Here is a 20,887-nt window from a genome sequence, read left to right as displayed (position 1 = left end):
TATGAAGTGTTTTAGTTTTGTCAGGATGATGGATGATCAGTTAGCAAGTGACCCTGCCAAAGGCACCTCAACGTTTCACCCCGAGCTTTGGCTGACAAGGTGTTGATGAGGTGCGAGCCCGCCTTGATAACATCAAGGTCAGTCTCTTATCTGGATTAAAAAACGGAAACGGCATGTAATTGGTGTACTGTCTGTGTCTTGTTTCAGCTGAAGGCGTGAGGGATTGCACATACGAGTGTACAGGAAAACCAACAACCTCACTTGAACCATGAAGTCCAGGAGCAGCAAGACCAGTTATTTCACAGTAGGTGGAAGAAAATACCATGCAGATCGTGGGACTCGACAATATGAGTAAAGCATGAAAGTTACCCCCTCAAATACATGTGGGAAAGTGAGATACTGTAATTGTTTGTTAATGTGCTCTAGCTCAGGGCGAGTAATCACTGTGTATGTACACACCATGATAACAGAATTTCTGGCAGTTTGTTTAGGTGGCTAATTATATAATTATACGGCTGCTACTGCACATGCGCTGTCCTTGTCTCTAATGCCTTCTTCTGCTGCCTTGTTTCTACTTTACTGTTCCTCCTCCCTCTCTCTAGACAGTTGGATAGCATCAACTACTAAACCGACTCCATTCAACACAGAAGTTAGAGCAAAAGATGAAGAGCGGTGTAAACTCGAGGGACATTTAGGACGCAGAAAGGAGGTTGGATCGCCTCTTGGCTCCGTGCTGTTCTCCACGCTGCTGCTCCTTTCCTTCATTTCTTTTTAATTTGACATATTTATCATAGCGTTATTTGTTTCTCTGAGGGGCGGTGAACCTTTCTGTCTGACATGGCTGCCAATGGCACAGCAGCAATTGTTGAAAGCCATAGCAAGAGATGTGCGTGTGTGTGTGTGTGTGTGTGTGTGTGTGAGAGGGAAGAAGAGGAGGAGAGAGAAAACGAAAGGGTGGGTAGGTGCAGTGAGAAGATGGGAGGGTGCATGTACTGGGGAGGGTGAATGCGAGGGAGGCAGAGAGAGAGAGAGAGAGAGAGAGAGACGGAGTGGGAGAAGAAGCGGCTCGCTTCATTCCGCTGCTTTCTCAGCATCCGTTCCGTGAGATCCTCTTCTGGAGAGGAGAGAACAAACTGGAGGAGGAAAAGGGAGAAAAAGAGGGAGGATATCGAGGAGAATAACACATAATCAGAGCTCACTGGCATCCACTACCTGCTTTCACTGCTTCGGCAGAGCTGTCTGAAAGTTTCCGTCCAGGGGGGGGGGAAGCCCTCCCCTCGTTTTGGGGATGAACAGCGGATGCTGAATTTCATTCCTGAAGGCAGAAGGAGAGCTGTGAATACCGGCTGGATTCGCTGCTAGTGCGCACCAGAAGAGATCCTACAGTGCATTGGTCTCTTGCACAGGCATTTTCCAGCATTTCATTATTTCACTGTGCCAAGGTGGAATATCGGGGGGTGGGGGAGGCTACCTGGAAGAAAATCCCCTGAACCAGGGAAGTAAAGGAGAACGGATTATGTGGAAAAATCAATGAAGGTCATGCTGTTCAAAAGAGTAAGTTCTCGTCAGAAAAGGCTGTGAATCGGGCTGAGGTTCTGAGAGACTTGGAGGATCCTCTTACCATTTTGGCATCAACGAGCTCCGGACCCCTCCTCTTGTGGACTATAGGGTTCTGGATAATATTTCAAGGTAAGGACGTATCTACGGGCTCTTGTATATTAATAGAAGTTTTTAGAAAACGGTAGATTAGAGAGGTGAAAAAGATGCAGTGAGGTGGGAGAGAGGGAGGCAAAGGGAGGCGGAAGAGGTGCGAGAGTCCCCCCCGCATTCAGCCAGTTATACAGAAAGTGCAAAGTTACGATAAATGCCTTATTGCTTGGAGAAGAACGTACCTCTGTATTTTCATATTTATGCAGCTGTGTTGCTGATGGGGGGGGGAGACGCCTGTCCGCAAAGCAATCCATCTCTGCGCTTCTTTGCTTCGCAGTGGTTATCACCGAGGGAGGCTGCTCAAGGAAGGGGCATAATTGCATTGGCTGTTTGTCTTCGCCTTCGCAACAGCAAGTATCTGTGAGCTCAGGGAATCACTAGTGTACGGTGGCCACATTGTAATCATTCTAAAGGCTCCTTTAGACCGCTTTAGTCTGCTCAGCCACCCTACCTTCACCTTTCCATGTATAAGCAAGTTTGTCAGAGGAAAGAATCTCTTTCCATATCCCTTTGGCGCTCAGTTGTTCTTGCTCTTTTCTTCTCGCCAAATGGGAAAATGATGATACGACCATTGTTGATGGAAACTAGGGTGTTTTTTTGAACAGAATAAAAAGCACCATTGAATGTATACCTAGTGCTCCTTTTTGGAAAGAGGAAACTGGAAGTCTTCTTAATCAATACCAAACAATTGCAAGGCTACGTCTTTTTAAAAGGCAACACTTGAAATGTTCATGGTCGCATGAGCGTCCTGTCGGCCCCCTGAAATATTAAAAATAATTGAGTAATGAAAAGGCTGTCAAAGCTATAAATGATGATGCCAACGCCTCATGTAACATGTAAAACAGTCACCATTAAAAGCCTCGGAAAAGACGCGTCTCTCCTCTTGCAAAACATCCACTGGGGGGAAGTGGAGCCTGATGGGAAGTTGATGACAGGTGCTGTGTCTCTAGCATTTGAGGTGGAAATTAGTAAATAATGTCATCGTAAGAAATCTATCCAAGTATCTCAAGCTTGCTTTTGATGAAGTATTTATTACAGGATAAGACATAGAAATCATCGAGAATCATGAAGTCATCAAAGATGAAACATGAGCAGCGGCTGAAAAGGGGGCGGAGTGTTCTTTCTCCTGCAAGAAGGTCTGACCACTGTCCTTGTGCACCCTGAGGATTAAAGTACTGAGAGGCCCAGGTGGTCCAGTCAGGAGGGCATTGTGTACGCAGATGTTGACGTAATCGTAGTCGGTCATATTTGACACAGCATATGGAAGATAAAGAAATGGATTGACTGCACACCTGGGCCACTAACTGCAAACACTGTCGCCCCAGTGGATTCAGCTACAACATAGAGAAAGGTCCCAAAGTCCATGTAAGAGATTAATTCCCCCCCCCCCCCGTCATCGTTGACTGGCTTTTGGTGTCACAAAAGGTTCCCCTGCAGGTGTAGCCCAAGTGAAAGAAGCTACTGTGCACTTTCCTTCTCTATTGATATCAGATTTAACATTCAAGAGGCGAACTGTGTCAAATCGCTGCCCTCTTGAAAGAGATGCAAACAAATGATCTGCTCCGATTCATTTCATCTAATGAGCTATATAGTATGTATATGCATATTGTGCACATACGTGTGTAAGAGAGCATGCGAGAGGCAGGAGGGTTTATTTTTTTCTTCTTCTCTGGTATCTGCGTGGGTGTGTATTTGTCCAGAGCTCTGTGCTTCATCCCTTTTGATGTTTTATTGAGTGTTAACCATGGTAGGACTGACGCATTGCCTCTGAAATGGAGAAGCATAAAGGAAAGCACTGAGACCGACCTCGCTGTTCCTTGTACTACCTTTAACTGTGAATTTGAGATGCTGTGTCTGCGTCTTTCTGCCCGCTGGATTTGGTAAACGGTTTTGTTCTGGCACCGTATGTGTGCATTAATGCGAATCTGCGTCTGCATGTAAGCAAACAGGCAGTGTGTGCACTCCTGTGCGTGTGCTCAGGTGAGTGTCTCTGTGTCCGATTAATCCCCTCTTCTGTGTTAAAGGGGATTTACAGTGTGGGGACTGTTTTCTTTTCCCCATTTTTGATGTGGTCGAGGAGTCAGAGACGAGGCCCTCCATTTTTTTGTGATACAATGCATCCACCCAATCTTAGGATTGGCAGAGCGAGAGAAGCAGCCCTTTTATAACCTGTGGTTATTCAGTGCCATTGACTGTTCCTTGGCTGAAATCAGAGGGCTGCACGTTGATGGCAACAATGCGGGGTTTTTGATTCAGAGTTTGAATCAGTATGCATGCACTTCAGTAGGCAGTCTGACACAGACGCCTTCTTCAATGGTAATAAATCATCTGTAGTAGTTTGTGCCTTTCTGGTTTGGTAGCAGCAATATTACTTGCAAATCAGACCACATATCATAATATACAGGTTTTTGTATCATAAGTATTAGTATGAGACATTCATAGTCAAATAATAGTTCATTAATATACACGTTTGGTGAATATCACTAATATAGCCTTTGTAAATTTGGTTTAGCCTTAAAAGAGGAGTGGAACGTTGTTACAAAATCAGAGCTTGTGGAATTAAATAAAGTGTTGTTAATGAATCTGTTGTGCTATATTCACAGCATTGCTGTAACAAGGGATGTTAACTAAATTGAGATATCCACAATGTTACGCCTCAGGTGTCAGAGCTTCTTGAGCTGTTTTAGTTACTTGCCATTTGGGCAAAACAAGGGCAAATAGCTGACCAATAACCAAACATTACTGGCTAGCAGTAGGCCTATAAGAAAATATATATCATCAAAAGGTATTTGAATTAGTAAAGGATAAAATTGGAAGCATGTTTAGTGTCCCAGGGAGCCAGCATGGACCAAACCAGGGTCTCTCCGAAGTGGATTGCAGCGATCAATAGAGTTATTAAATACACGTCTGCTTTGCTACTACGACAAGTCAAAATGACTCCACATCCCCAACATTCTTCCCAAAGTAAAAAGCCATTTGTTTCCTTTGTTTTAACTTCATTAAATAATGACCTTCTGCTAGGGTTGTGACTTATCCCAATGCAAAATAAAACACACTACGCTTTTTTACGATTAGCTCTGGATTAAATTTGAATTAACACACCTACATTGTTCAACTTCAGTTTGTAAAGTGCTCAAGAATATGCCAATTTAGAGAAGAAGTTTGAATCACCATAAAGACGTGTGCTCAAAATGATTTAAGAATACAGGTTAAGCCATGAGTGAGAGAGCAGATGTATAGAGAGCTCTGTTGAAAACAAGGCCTCTGCCCACAAGCAACTCTGCGTATATTTAGCCTGTCCATCTAGGACATGGAAGAAAATCAATGATCACAGACTGAAACAAGAGGTGTCAAATTCATGTTTTCTTTCTCTCCTCTTTGACCTTTAGATACAGTTGGGAATGTGTTCTTTGTAAATATCAGATTGTAACTTTGTCAATGACAGAGACTGACATGAGTCAATTAAAGAAGTTGTATTATTATTATTATCATGAATTATTACTAATATTAGGGCTGTCAATGCGTTAAAGCATTAATCTATACAATTAATGTGCTCGACATTAATGACAATTAACAAAATATTTTAACGGTTCACTACCGGAAGTGAAACCGGAAGTTGCCCGCGGAAACGAAATGGCCGCTATCTGCAGTCAGTTACATTCAAGAAAACAAGATGGAAAGCCTAAAACAAACAGATGCACGACATACAGCAGAGAACTGTGCAGATGAATTCCTCCACGTGTCAATCAGAAGGGAGGTGAGTGGCAAACGGACCACTTAAAGCACCGCTAGGCTAAGCTAGCTGCTAGGCCAAGCTATCTGCTAGGCTAAGCTAGCTGCTAGGCTAAGCTAGCCGGAAAAGTTGCTGGTTCGCCCAGTGGATTTCTGCCTCCCATATAATCAAATGTATGTAATTTTGTGTTTAAAATAACATTAACAATTAATCAACAATGTCTAAAATAAACATTTTCTTCTACTTGTGAGATTTAGTTTTCAGAAAAAAAAGAAAACATTCATTAATCAATAACATTCATCGCCATAAATCGAGATTGATGAATTTCAAAATGTGTGATTAATTTGTTAATTTTTTTTTTTATTGACATCTATTATTATTGTTTCATATCATTTGTTGGCTGAAAAGTGTCTGTACACTAAGCACGTCGGACGAGCTATCATGAGCAATGCATCTGCAGCATGTTCACAGCCGGCTGGTCGAGGCAAACAGAAGACCTTATTTTAAATAGAGGTCTGGTCAACCGAGACCGAGCCGTGAACGGACGCCAGCCCCTTTGAATCCCTGATGAGGCGAAACACAATATGCCCCAACAGCTGGCTCGTTTACGCAGTGTGCCTACTCATCATGGTCATCTGACGCTGCAAGAAGGGGGAAAATAATCCCCATTTCAGTAGTGCTCCCTTTATGGAAAAGAAAAAGGACAACATTCGATGAAGCTCGTATATAAGCTCACAAAAAAATGGTCCCTTTCCTGAGATGTTTTGGTGACAACCTCAGGATAAACTCCATAATTGCATGAAAGTGATATTGACCAAATACATCAATGATGGAATACATTTTCCAATAATCACATCAGGAAATGAAACACAAAGGATTGGTCTGACTCGGTGTGCTGAGTGACTGTCTGTGTCGGCGGAGACCTTTTGGGACACGGTAACAGGAAGAGGCTCTGTGGATCTACGGCTTCCTTTGACAGTGACCTTGCTGTCTCTGCAGGTTGACCTTCCTGGGCGAGCTGCCGAGGGCGCGTCCCACCTCTTTTTTGGAGGAGGCCCTTTCTCGGCGTCTCGACAAGTGGCATTAGCAAGGGTCGGGGTGCACGTAGCAGGCAAAGAACAGAGGGCAGAGGGTGTCGCACTTCGTGTCATTTGAGGCAGAACAGCTCAAATGAAGAGACCCTCATGTTACGACCTTGTCTTCCCCTAAACCGCGAACATATTTAGCTCAGCGGATAGAACAACAACCTTTCAAGTGGCAAGGGTCTTTCTTGATTGTGATGAGACGCATTAGGGAACGTTGTTGTGGTTGTTGCTGTTATTACATCGATTCACGTCTTTAATAATGAAGACCTCACGAAAGGGATAAAAAGGACAGAGTTTGCTTCCCTGTCACTCAGGCTGATTAAATTATTTACCCAGAGAGAATCGGGGAAGCTTCTTGAGGTCACAAGATGCCTCATGAAGAAATAGAGATATGAAAGAATATTATATACGGTATTTCAGCACCACAAATGCAGGGTTCAACAAGACAATTAAGAAGGTACAAATAATACAGCTTAAAGTCTATTCCTCTGTGGCGATGGGTGATGCTGTTACACCAGTTCTTGATGTTGACTCACTGGCTTTTTGCCAACAGCCGATATGTAAATACGCTCATTGTTAGTCTGTTGTGTAAACAGAGGAGTACAGTGCTTATGTGCTTATGACGTGTCCGATGACATCCTTGGCCATAATGTTTGATTCCGTGTGTAATTGGACGTCTTGGATGTCCAATGTGCCCTTTTTTTCTTTCTCACACTATGTAAATCAGACAGTGTTCATCAAGGCAAACACAGCCATGCCACTTATGCGCCATTACTGACCGGTCCTGCTTTTTTTACTTTCTTCTAAGCCAATTAAGGGTCATTAAATATTCACACAGTAGAATACCCTGCCTCTACCCTAATAGCATGGGAAGATTGATATTAGTGCTCTTTCAGTAGAGCCAATGTTGGAGCCATCCATTTTGTATTTTGCCTCCATCAGCTACTTTAGGGTGTCCTCACAGCGACTTTGCCACCTCTGTCCTTCCCTACACCCTCGGTTTTCAGCGATGAAGCGTGGCTGTGTAGAATAGTTGAGAGTGGTTGTGTTCTTTAGATGATGGCAGCAACGCTGCGTCTCTGGTGTCCACATGATTGGCTACGTACATGCAGCGTTACAGCATCATCGATGGCGCTTCACAGGTAGACACAGTGTAGTGTTTTCATGGTAAAACTCGTAGTCAGTACATCCGATACCTCCTGTGTCTCTAAGGACACTATGGATTCTCTTACATTGAGCGAACTCCCATAACCCCGCTCGTACCAGACCGTCAAAGGCTCTCAACATGCCACTGGGTCTGTACTTGTTAGTGCAGGTCACGGATCCTGGCCTCCTCCGGGCCTGCAGCTGATGTGGACCAAAGTACAGCTTGTATGTTTGTTATCTGAGTTTAAGGGGGCGTTGTTTTGTGTGTGGCTCGTCTCGGCGGCGTTGTGATGGATCCCAAAGAAGCGCCTCTTATTAGCGGCCCGTTCTATTGAGAAAGTGACAGTTGGCTGCTTTCCAGTCGCCGCATCAAACCCCATCGCACAACCGCAACGCTCCTGGACTTTGATACATTAGTCACCTCCTGCTCTATTTCAGGCTGTTGAACTGCCAATAAATGGGGAGGAAGGCTTTGAATCAGTGTTGCCCTTTTAATTCATCGCGTGCCTCTTTCTCATATTCGTATAATCTGGGATAGCTGTCAGTCGGGTGAGAGACTCATTAGTTGTTCATGCCGCTGCTCCTGGGCTGAGGAGCATACTGAATAGATAAGAACTCTCCCTCTCTCTTTATCGCCTCGGTGCTCTTCTTTCCTCTCCTTTGTCCTCTCAGCGTGCTACCGGAGGTTCGACTTTGAGAGGAAGCTCTCGACATTTTGGAGTCTTTCAGGGAGGCGATGGAGGTTCTGACAGCAGCAGGTAATCTTCTGCCCGCTGCGGTCTTACTCGTGTCCGCTTCTTGGTTACACAGGGAAGCTGTCCGAGGATTCAGTGGCTTGTCTGGAGCCAGTAAGGGTTATTGTGTGTGTGTGTGTGTGTGTGTGTGTGTGTGTGCGCGTGTGTGCGCAAGATTATGGGTTTGCTGGTTTATAGCTGCTAGATGGAAAAGAGAGGAATTAAGAGTATAAAACTTCACTTAACTTAACACATGTCCCTATGAACCCTTTTTTCAGAAGTAATGCCTGGTTTAAAATTGCATCGCATTAGCAAGATGGAACATTTCATTCATATTGCTATTTTAATTAACACACTTTTCCATTATGTGGTTATACTGAAAGTTGCACAAAGTTAAAATACTCGTCTTTAGAGAGTATACGACAACACTGAAACATCATCAGAGGATTGTTATTATCTGAAGGCAGTCCGTGATGGAAGTCTTAATATACCCAGAGTAAGTGACCCCTTCCTCATAGATATGTGGTCCAAAGTGTATAAAGATCTCCAGCAAATGGCACGTGCCAGCTTGATCACAAACGGGTCTAAACAACACACGTCCGAAGAGATGCAGGCCTGTAATATAAATTACATCACATGCCTTGGTGAATAATACTGTGGATGACAGCACCACAGCAACTGGCTCTCTCCTGCCACCCCTACAATGTGTGCAATGCATGTCAGAGATTGCACACGTCCCCAGAAATAGTCGTAGTGCGAAGTCAGCTCGCCTGCCACATTAGATATTGCAGAGGCCGCATTGCCCACTCCACTTTGATGAGCCGGGAATTAAACCTCCAAAATGAAACGTTGACCTTTACTTCAAAGTATACAAGAGACACCGATGTTGTCGACATGTGTAATTCCTAGGCTTGGATGCCGACGTGGTCACTGTGAATTATAAATCAATGAGCATGTATTAGCGTAAAATCCCCAAGCACTGGGGGGCTTTGCTTGAATGAATAGGAGGGAAACTGGGGCCCCTCGGGGGATGTCAGGCTGTCCAACTCTTGGTCTGCTGGTCACAGCCTGGAGCTCATCCATACAGATACACAGAGACACAGGGTTTCCTTCCCTCAGTTTGAACACGCTTTGATTAGCTATTTGAGCTAAGTAAAAGGCATTGTTGCACGATGTACATCGTTGAAAGTAAACAGGATTTTACCAATATTTGTGAATTCAGCGATTGTTTTATGTTATGTGTGATGCAGATAATATGCAGAAATGGGTGCATAGCAGGAACAATACTGCACTTCCAAAAAATCGGAAAGTGGCTGTTTAGCATTGAGTTTTGCCTTTGAGGGACGATTTAATCAATAATGATTTTGAGTGCATGTGACCCGCACTTTTTGGATCTTAGCCGTCCATGGTCCTTGTTTGAGCCTGTCCGTCTGTGACTTCATAAGGTGGAAAATCCAGTTGTTTGCCAACTTCCTTCCATGTGTACCCTTGAGGTATACCACAAGCACTTACACAAACCCAACACGTGAAACATGCGTCATTCAGATTTTTGAAAACGTACTAAAACGCGTTAGTCCAAAAGCCCTCAGCTGGAAATAACGGCGTTATTGTACATGACTGCGTCCGGAAGCCAGTTTAACACGGTGTGTTACTTAAGCTCAGCTCTTTTCTTATAATTAGAGGCAGATTGCAGTTGATGATTGCACAATTATTTATTTGCCCTGCAGGATGTAAAAAAAAAAAAGACTTCAACAGCTTTCTGCCGGGTAATAGTGTTTGCTGTCTGTGCCCATAGTGATGATGACGAGGCAACTTGTACCCAATGAAGCTGAAGAGTACATTATCTCGACAATTACTGTTCTGTTAGCAGATGAAAGCCTCGTACCACGCTGTTTTGTGGAGCCTGTCTCTCGTCCCCTGGTTCCCTCCGTCCCGCTGCAACACCCATCTCCTTCCATCACCGCCTTTGACTCGCTGCATTCAACTGTCGGGAGGAAAGAAAAAAAGTGCATAAATAATGTATTCCTTGGGTGTATCCTCCCCCAGATCAATGACAATACAAAGACCATCTACAAAGATGGTCGGCTCAAGGCCGTATTTGATCACTTCCACTGCGCACCATCGCTGTTCCCTTTTTTGTCAGCCCTCTGAGACTCAATTATTTCCAAGTGTTTGTAAGCTATTGTTGAAAGAACAAGAAGTGCATATTTAAAGTTGGTGAGGGAGGGAAAAATCTTTGATGAGACATGAAAACGGCAGATGGATGTTAACAGTGAACTGCTATACGGAGGGGGAGAGGAGGAGAAAGGGGAGAAGAGGGATGTGATGCAGCGTCCTATTCCTCGTGGGGACAGAAGCAGTATTCACGGGAGGAGACGAGCCGCTGCAGTGTTTACACAGTACCACGTAGAAAAAGGACAAATTACAAAGCTCTCCGTCATTTCAAAGCCTCTGATGGAGCAGGTCACGTTTCCTCGGTGATGTTCCACTTTCAGGAATGGAGTCAGAAGCTTCCAAAGGATGCCGAGGATATTTAACGCCATGGAAATAGAGACGGGTTGCAGTTCATCATTGTGGCAACAAGTTACCGCGTGGATTTATCTCTTCTAATACCCCGTGATGGTTCCCGCTTACCCCAGATGGCTGGGCTCAGAGCCAAGACATACAATAATTTATTTTATTATTTTTTTCTACAAAGAGCGTCTCGCTGACGTTACATCCGATTGGCGCCGTACCACCGCTCCGGCTGTGCGGCGGATAATGAGTGTTTGTGTGAAGGGCAAGGCACATGCTTTAATTAGATCAAAGGTGTGCCCCCTCCGTGCAGCGAGCGGCGGACAGAAGGCCTGCTGCATCATGGGTAGCGTCGTGCCTGCTTGCCCACTTCGAGGTCAGACCGCTGGTAAAGACGGGATGTGGAAGAAGAGACGTGTTTTGATGTGAAGTTTCCCAGTGAGCTCATCTTGGTTTCATCAGACATTATTTACAGCTAATCAGAACACTGAGGCAGGGTGACTCTGACACCATCTCTGTTCTGTGCTACCTCACTTTGTTTTCAAATTACCTTAAAAGTGCTCTGATATCTTTAAATGATCACACTGAGGGAACGCCAAGACCTGGGTTACAGAAAATGTTATTTTTCATTAATCATTATTTTTGGTAGATCTTCTCCTGTTACCCAGACAACATTTTTAAAAACCTTAAAGACCTTTGTTCAAGGATTGTATAAACTTGGATCACAGTTGGACTCTTTAATCAACGCTATATATATACAGTATAATAGATATATATATAGCGTTGATTAAAGAATCCAACTGTGATCCAAGCTATATATATATATATATATATAGTATTCTATTATAAATGTTTTTAAAGTATATTCCTATTGTTTGTCATTGCTCCTTTGCTGGGAATTGCACACTGCTTTGATTAGTAAGATGGAAACAGATATTGATGTTGTTATAACGGATGTTCACATTAAATCAGTGGTTTATTGTCTGCTCAATTTACACGTCACTATCAACCACTGACATAATGATCTGTTCACTTATTGCTAGTGTGATGCGGATTGTTGATTGATAAGCAGGAGGCTGGATTACATTATTGAGAACGTGATTAGGAAAGTGTTGGCAGAAAGGTCTTCACACCTTTTAGTAATGGAGTCGACCTTTCACCATGTTGTATTGGCGCCGTGTCATGTGATGCCCAGTCACCACCCACTGCGGATAAGGCATAAGCAGTCTTTTATTAATGCAAGTATGGAGAATGTGGATGGAGACTGTGGATCGAATGTAATTGAGAGGTGATGAATTGCCTCACCATCTGGTCGAGCAAGTCAAGCCAACTCTCCGTTGTTTTTTTTAAATGGGAGTCGTGCTGATTATCGGACTAATGGACTCAGCTTGTTTCTGCCTGTGTTCTGGATCAAGCATGAAAAGCCATTTATCTCACTGTTAAAGTAAAGGGAACATATATAGTGGTGTTTTTTAAACATCGTTCGTGTTGACACTGAGCTCGGCTCACCTTGTGTGTACCACTTTGATGAGAGAAGGAGGCTGAACTTCCATTAGATTTAAGTAGGTCACCTTCTGTGCAGGAGCACGATTCAGTAGATTATACGCCTGCAAGCAAGAAGTACACCTGGGGGACGTGGCTTTTGGCCTCGGATGTGGAACACATTGCTTTGTTCTAACATATTTAATACGATATTCTAGGCCACTGTTATTACCAAAGCTGGATTGTTTTATGATTCCGTACAAAAAAAAACATTTTTACACTGCTCTTTTAGTTTAAAAAGTGGATAGTGGATTTTTAAAAATGTTCCATGTCTACCCCGTCTGCAGCCTGAGATGTTTTTGGGGACTTTTTCTTTCCTCTTCTCTCCTGCTGTCATCTGGTCTACATACTGCAGTTAATTCTGCTTGACTGCATGGCTTTAAGTCATGTGTCTTATCTTTCCTCCTGCGATAACATCTTCCATTTAAGATGTCTGTGACACAGCCATTCAAGACATTGTGGAAATTCTACGTATTCTGAGGGTTCTGTACTGGTGATGGGGCTTTTTGGAGCGTTATTAGTCTTGTATTAGGGCAGGGGAGTGGAATGTGGTTCCAGGTTGGTCCCTGGTATCGTGTTTGTGCCTTTTGAAAAGGACATTTCTATCTGGGTTTATCCTTACAGGCAACCTCTATGACCTCTATGCTGATATTATACACTCAGTTAGTTGATAGCATGTGGGTCTAAACACACCCATTCCCTTTGAAAGGTCCATGAGCTCTTCCTTGAAGCTTTGATCATCACGTTTAGGGCTGCAACCGATTATTTTGATAATCGATTAATCGGTTGATTATTTCTTTCGATGAATTGCTGCTGAGATGAATTTATAATGGCATTTGTAAATAAATGCATTAGAGGCTTCTTTTAGCCGCGCTGGTTTAATGGATCACTGTGTGTCTCCCTTTACAGGCATAACATCAACTACCGTATATCCCACAGGAGATGCGCAAGCGCACTAGACCACCGTATGTGCATTTATGAATAATACAAATAATATTTGTCAACAATAACCGAAATGGAACAACAGATTCAAAAATGTCTAACTGCTTTACTGTTGTTATTAGCGAGCTAACGCTAGCTTGAGCAGCTGAATAACGAGTAAACAGCAGCAGAAGAGCTGCTGGACGTTCCTCACTTCAAAACGGGAAAACGTGCCATGATACGTTGACTTTGATTATTTAACACCCTTTTTTTGTTCATTCAATGTAAAATGCTCCCACACCTTGGACGAATCTTTGCCTGTGTCACAGGACTCACTACAACTTCCGGCGCTGCTGGCTGCTCTTTCCTCTACGTCGGCTCAGCTCTTTTATTTTTTATTTTTGCCCCGCGCCTATCTCTGCAACCCATTGAGTGACGTAATAATCGCGCGACACAATGAATCGATGATGATCAAATTTGTTGCCACCACATTTAATAATCAATTTCATCGATTCGTTGTTGCAGGCCACAGCAAAAGAGACTCGTACACAGCCAGCATCACGAAGATGTCCTGGTGTACTTTAGTAAGGCACTCAACGAGGTTTCAGGGCTCATTCCAGAGTTCCCTCGTGGTTTGTGTTGAACTGTCCCTCATCCCTTCAAAGCAGGAGCTTTGATCTCTCAGAGGTGGTGACATTTGGCTTTGACCTTATGAAACACTTTATTTGTATCTAAAAATAGATTTAAATGAAAAGGAAAACTGTAACACAATTAGAGTGAAAATGTGAATTCATTTCAATTAAAGTTACATTGCTAGTGTGTTTTGGCAAAATCTGAAATTCTGCATTTGTAGTTTAGTGGACTATGGAATTGTGTTTAGCGCATCTTAGACAGAAAAGGAGGGAGATGGTTTGATTCATTTGGCTTCCACATGTTGGGATGAGCAGGATTTGTTTTGTTTGTTTTTGTTTGAATTTTGCAAAGTCAATCACACATTGTGCACAGTGGACCTTTAACAAATCGGAGCAATACTTTTACAAAGCCGGATTTGAAGTGGTTTCCATTGTGAAGCGATGCCAAGGAAACATCACTTTCATGACGCTTTGCTGGATGTGAGGACATAATGTTCTGTACTTGTCACACAATGATGGATCAGATATCAAGACGATCCTAACGTACGTACTTCCTGATATAACTTACTTTAAATGTCTCTTACTCTCTAACTATAGATCCTTAAATGCACAACAGTTTGCCGTTTTCTTTCCATGGATGTGACTCCCATCGTCTATGTTCTCCACATGGCTGCTCACATGACATTTAAAATGGAAGCAGACTTTTACTAAACTTGATCAATAATATCCCTGAAGACAAGACTTTGTTTCATGTAACTCCCACCACCCCCCTTCAACTGTGACTGAACTGAATTATGTAAAAAGGAAATATCGTTGTAATTAGGAGATGGGCAGACAAATACCAGTTGACTCTGCAATTTCACTTCATTTAATCAGGAAAAGACTACGAGACAAATATTCTCTGCATAGATGAGCCAAAGTATTTCCTTTATTGATTTCAGAAACCAACAGGAAGGTGATCACTTCATCAGTTGATGATGGGGTAATATCTGAAATGCAATAGATGGAGAGAGTGCCTGTTTTTTCCACTCTGGCCGGTCATCTGAGCTGTGGTTATTTATCAGAAAGGAATCAGCTAATGTGACCATTTCCTTTTCTATTGAAAAGGCCTGACATTAAGATGCTGCTGAGTGCTTCTGGAGCCAATTACGCGGGGGAGAAATATTGTAAGTAGTTAGCGGAACTTTGCAACTAGTTTACTTACATGTTTTAGAAATGTATTGGAGATGGTGTCACTGGTGTGAAATATATGAACTAAACATCTAAAGGTGAAACCTGAAAGCAGCACCTGTCATGATCACACATTCTGCGCATGAACACATCAGTATTGTATTTGTTTTAATCTTTATTCAGTTAAATATCCAAAGGGAGGGAACCATAATGAACAAACCAAGCTAGCAGCGTGACATAATAACATCAATAACAATAGTAGACGTTCACAGCGAGAGTTTGGTTTAATGCGCCAGGTAAATATATCCCTTTCAAGCTGTGGTCTGTTGTTCAGTAACAACCAGTTATTGGCTAACACACAGGCAACATTGATGGCTGGGTATTGTTATTAATCATTCATGGGTTTTGGATGTGTACCCTCACTTTGTCCCTCATCTGCTCCTAGTTCTTGAGCCTGAGATCTTTAACCCCAGAACCCAATCCTTCAGCGCCGATCAGGCTCACAACTTAGAATAGTGTTTAATCTCTTTGTCTGGTGATTGGATTTCCCGGCAGTTCCATTGCCTCGGGACGCACTCACAATTTCCCAGGGAGCCCAGTATGAACCGCTGTTATTTCGTCAAACCTGTGTCGAACACATGGGAGTATTTAGAAATAGTCCCTCAGTAAAACTCAGCGCCGACACATGAAAGCATCTCAGTGTGATTGTGTAGCACACTGTTGCATCCAAACCATTTACTTAGAGGTATATAAATATACCCCTGGATTACATTAGCGGCTCTGAAGATGCCTGCACTTGGCGTATGAGATATTCAGAAAACTGAATGAGAACACATTCAATAATTGCCTTTAGCCAACCGTGAACAACACCAATGCGCGTGTCATATCTTGCCTGTTGTGAGGTAAGCTGTTAAAGATCTGTGCACCGCCTCACTATCCTCCACTCATGATGTATTGCTCTACCACAGCTGTCAGAACGTCTCTTTCACTCATTGGCTCTTGAATGGGAATGTTTATAAAATGCAACGCCCCTGGGCCCCCCGAAAGGGTTTGACTGCAGCCCCCCCGGTAGGAAGCTGTTATGGAATGTTATGCAGTAAGCTATTAATATATTGTCATTTCAATATTCCGTCCTAAATCCCACGCTTGTTCAGTCACAGTGTTGCACAAAAAAAAAAACTAAACAGTTGTATTTGGGTAAATCAGGAGGCTTCTTAAAAGCCAAATAAAGCACAGAAGAATATCTTAAAAGGATGATATTCTGATATATGCCTTTTCTCTCTCTTCATTTCTAGACAATATCTACTCAGGCTCATAGTGGATAAGGCATCATATTTTTTTCAATAAAAGCTGTGATACACTATCAGTAGAGTCAGATAAAGAGTACAGCATGAGCCGGACATTTGGAATATACCCTCAGCCAATTAAATTCAAACAGGATACGTTCATGTCAAGACGGTTTGACTTTCTCTCCTCGCACTACTATATATAGCTGCTGGAACACTTATGTCCTTGACAAATTATGCGTCTATCCATCACGTCCCGCAGTGCACTGCCAAGTGCCAAATTAGGGACTTTTTTGTATCCATGTTAATCTCTAAAGGCTGTCTGCCATATCGGAGGGTAAAGCTTACCTAATATTAATGTTACGAAAGAAAACCACACGTGTGCAATTCATGGGCGCGCTGCTTCGGTCCTCTGCTATGTGTTTCATAGCCTAGAACCCACAAACATACCACCTACTATGTTTCTACTTCTCTAAACAGTAACACAGCTTTGGAACACTCCCGAATTACATATTATATATACATATATATTTGAGACACTATTTGAGATGTCTCAGAACGGCTGATGTGTCTGATTAGTCATCATCTTTATTTTGCTCAAATTACTGCTCATACAGTGCGACACTCACGCTTAAATGGCGTGAATGTCTGAGACAATTCTGCTGTCCGCAGCCTGCTGATCGGCCTCTTTGCGATGCTGCGGTCTGGTTTAAAGATGAACGAGTGAACGTGGGGACGTGGGGTAGAAAGGTGCCTGGTGTGCACTCGTTCTCACTAACATGCTAATACATGTCGAGAGCAGAACAACTACACAGCCTACCTAATGAGCTGCACAACAGCGCAGCCGCTCAATTCTGTTGGACCAGAAACCAGAAACCTGATGGTTCATTGGGAATGAGGGATTACTGCTCCTCCAGTCTCTGTCAGCTGGGACTCGTCGGACCTTCAGTGCCGAGGCATCTTCGCGATGCAACCCTGGCTGGTTTGATTTTAAAAAGAAAAACACACACATAGCATGACTAAAAATGGAGAGTGGAAATAGTTTATGCTCATTCCAAGTTACTCAGTTGATGTGACACTGACAGGACAGAGATCAGCAGATCAAAGGGTTTCTGAATGATGTTTTGTACATGGTTGTCTGCCTCATCAAAGCCCCTTACAGGTAAAGACGATGGTTCTCCACGACTGGCCTCTTTACCCCCATGTGAGCAGTACACATTGTCATCCCTTCATCCTCCAGTGAAGGTGGTAATTAGGCCAGGAGGACGGGCCGGCTACTGTGTGGAGGTGACCGAAGGTCCCTCTCTCTGACAAGGTGTCTCCATAATCTGTGGGCAGTTACGGGCAACCTGGGTGGGGGGGGGGTTGTACAGCTCCAGGATATTCTGTTGCAGTTTTGCATTAGACAAATAACACGGGGAGGACGGAGGCAAACACAATGAACGAGTGAGGACAATGTGGCATGGAGGCACGGAGCCTGAATAAGAAAAAGACAGTTGGTTGTCCTAAAGACAAAAAGAGCCCAGCGGTGATTTGTTGTTCAGAACAAAGGCAGATTGGGGATGAATAGTAGCATGACATCGGGGGGACAAAAAGGAAAGCGCTGCAGTGGAAAGATAAGGCTCCTCGTATGGAAGTATGGGGGAATTCAACAAGATGCTATTTCTCACCCTGAAAATGGGTTTAAGCAAATGTACTCACGGCATTCTGGCTTCATATTTAGTAAGCACACGCTTTTGAAGCACAAAATAATACACCTTTCTACATTTTATGACAGCACTGTAAAGGAAATAAGTCTAATAATGTTTATTAATACCGTGAATAAAGTTTTCATCATAGCTTGCAGTGCAGTATTGTTCCTACTCTGTTAGAATTATTTTCTATTTAAATGCAGACGGTCCCACCAGGGTAAAGTGTGTTTCATTAACTTGCACTCAGTACCATATTCTAATATGCTAATGTTTAGAATTGTATATATTATTTACATTTAAATTATAAATGAGAATGCAAGTAATGCAAAATTGAAAAAAAGCCTTAATGTATCAGTATGATTAGAGCAATAAAAGAACAACTTACCGTGCTTCAGTATAATTGCATATTTAAGTGAATTCCTCCCAGTCGCCGGCCTATGGCAGCTTGTCTTGATGTGTTTGCATTGGGTGTTTTAAATGTATTCATAATTGAACTTACTGGCATTGTTCGCGTGGTGATCATTAGCCACTACACACGTACTTGTCTCTGCACATCAAGAACCAAATCTTTGGTTTGACAAAGGTCACAATGTTCATTAACAGTCACGTGCAACGATGGGAAGCCACGACACGTAACCTGGGGGGGGGGGCATGCATGGTGGAATGGAACCTTTTGCGTGACATGTTTTATTCATGTCATACGTACACGGGGAGCATTAGGAGCATGCATGTACGGCACGGCTACCTCCACTCAGCCAACACGGGGACGTGTGTGGTGGTTTGGGTCAGTGAACACACCGGGGATGAGTGAGCTAAAGTAGGAACACCAAACACGGGTGACTATGGACACTTTTCAAAGCAGTATTTTCTGCGAGGATAACGAATTGTGTTTTATAGTGTGACTTTTAAGTCGCAATTTGCAAAGTAAGTAATCTCGAGGCACTGTTCCCTAATACATGTTTTAATGTGTATCCATTCATGAGGCTGAATGCAAAACGTATCACTGTTTAGGACTGTTTTATCGTCAAACCTTTCAACAAATGGGTTCTTGGTAAAATACACATCAATGATCAACTGCATTCTCTGCCTGTAAGCCTTCTAATTACTGCTAGTGTCACCACACAATGTACTTATGAACATTTTAGATGTCAATGCATAACAGAATACAGTTTTCCTCCAATTACAGAGCGGCAAGGTTGCCTGTAAATGAGCTTACTCAAATCCTTTCCAGCATCCACCAGATTAGCTTTGATAAAACCTTTTTTAAATAGTTAATCCATTAGGTGTGGTAATACACGGTCTGGAGGAGCTGAGCATTGATCGCATGTGGCCACGACCGAAGTCACGACCGAATGAACGCAGTCTCACAATGTGCACCACTGAGGGGGTCTGCACATCTACTTGCTCACACCCTCCAACTCCACCAAACTACAGCGGCAATCATTAAAAGGTTCCTGATGTTCAGATACACATTGATATTTTCCTGGAAGTGTCATACACAGGGGTCCATGCTGTCGCTATTGGCGGATACTTCAGCCTCACTGGCTCGCCGGCTATGCCTCATGGATTTCCTGTTACACACCTGTGTTGGTGTGGCATCGATCCTTACTTTTGTCGGGCTGCAGTGTGCGACAGTCTGTGTCGTGACCTGAAAGTGCGTTGAACACACTTACTGTGTGTGGATTGGCTGTGGGCCTCCAGGCATCCTCCTCCCTTTATTCCTGGGTCCCTTCATTCCTCCAGTGGACGTCTGGTGGTCCTCAAGATTTGCCTTTTATGATTTGTTGTCTTGTTGTTTTGCACTAGAGCGACAGCCAATAGCGTTCCTTAAATATCAGCACAAAATAAAAAATGTAAAATGGCGCAACAGAAGGTGGCGCAGGATGTAACATTATGTAAGCATAAAACAGAAATAAAGAAATAACATTTAACTGGGGCAGTGAATTACGTTGCATGGAGATGTCACAACATGACACCAAACGCGTCCTTAATGTGTTTGCTGAGCGAGAGCGCTGCTCACTCCGCATTATGTCAGGTGCTACCGGCAGCTGCAGGCGGGGCCGACGTGTGTGTGAGACAAGTGACACGCCACACGTGTGTGTGTGTGTGTGTATGTGTCAACATTGTGGCTTGTGGCTTCATTTTTTTTCATCCAATGTTTTATCCGTGTCCTGTAATTAGATTAATAACTTGAGGTCTGGCTGGATTTCACAGATGTGGCCTCCACACCTGGTGGGGCTCTCCCTTCACATGAGCTTACAGAAGCCCAAAAAAACACAGCAGAAGAAGACTGCGTGCAGAAATACACGTAAAGTATGCAGGCTTTGAAATCTGTAAATGTTTTATGAAGGAGGAAATGCATGAAAAGTCATTTATTGAATATGCACCGTGCATGTTGATGAGTAACGCTCGATGTAAACATGTTTGTGTGTTTACTTCTAAATCCACAGGGCAGTACTTCTTCGCTTTGTGTCATTTGCTTGTGTGCATTTTTGTAAATAGCTGATTGCCTCTGATCAAGATATTGAATGGAAGAAAAGAAAAATTACTGCATTTCCTCGTTAAGACATTAAAGGCACATTTGTTGTAATCCGCACACACAACCCTTCAGTGAGGAAATGTGTAATATTCTGTGTGGGATTGGTAGAAGATGGAGGCTGACTTCATAGTTCTGGCACACCGCAGCTGGAAATGATGTAAAAGCTCACAAAACAGGCTTCGAA

At 43.2% G+C, this 20,887-nt stretch overlaps 1 protein-coding gene across 2 annotated transcripts in view; it reads left to right on the top strand.

Moving 5' to 3' along the window:
• Positions 1–1,019: 1,019 nt before the first annotated feature.
• Positions 1,020–20,887, top strand: part of lingo2 (leucine rich repeat and Ig domain containing 2) — a 128,694-nt gene continuing 108,826 nt past the window's right edge. For both annotated transcript variants that reach the window (XM_037461183.2, XM_037461182.2), the window contains exon 1: positions 1,020–1,689. The gene's annotated coding sequence lies outside the window, so the exon portion shown is untranslated. The remainder of the gene's footprint in view (positions 1,690–20,887) is intronic.

The sequence above is a fragment of the Pungitius pungitius genome, chromosome 2 (genome assembly GCF_949316345.1).
Source record: "Pungitius pungitius chromosome 2, fPunPun2.1, whole genome shotgun sequence".
Classification (NCBI taxonomy): domain Eukaryota; kingdom Metazoa; phylum Chordata; class Actinopteri; order Perciformes; family Gasterosteidae; genus Pungitius; species Pungitius pungitius.
Note: the sequence above shows the minus strand (reverse complement) of the source record. Positions and strands in the feature narration are given on the sequence as shown.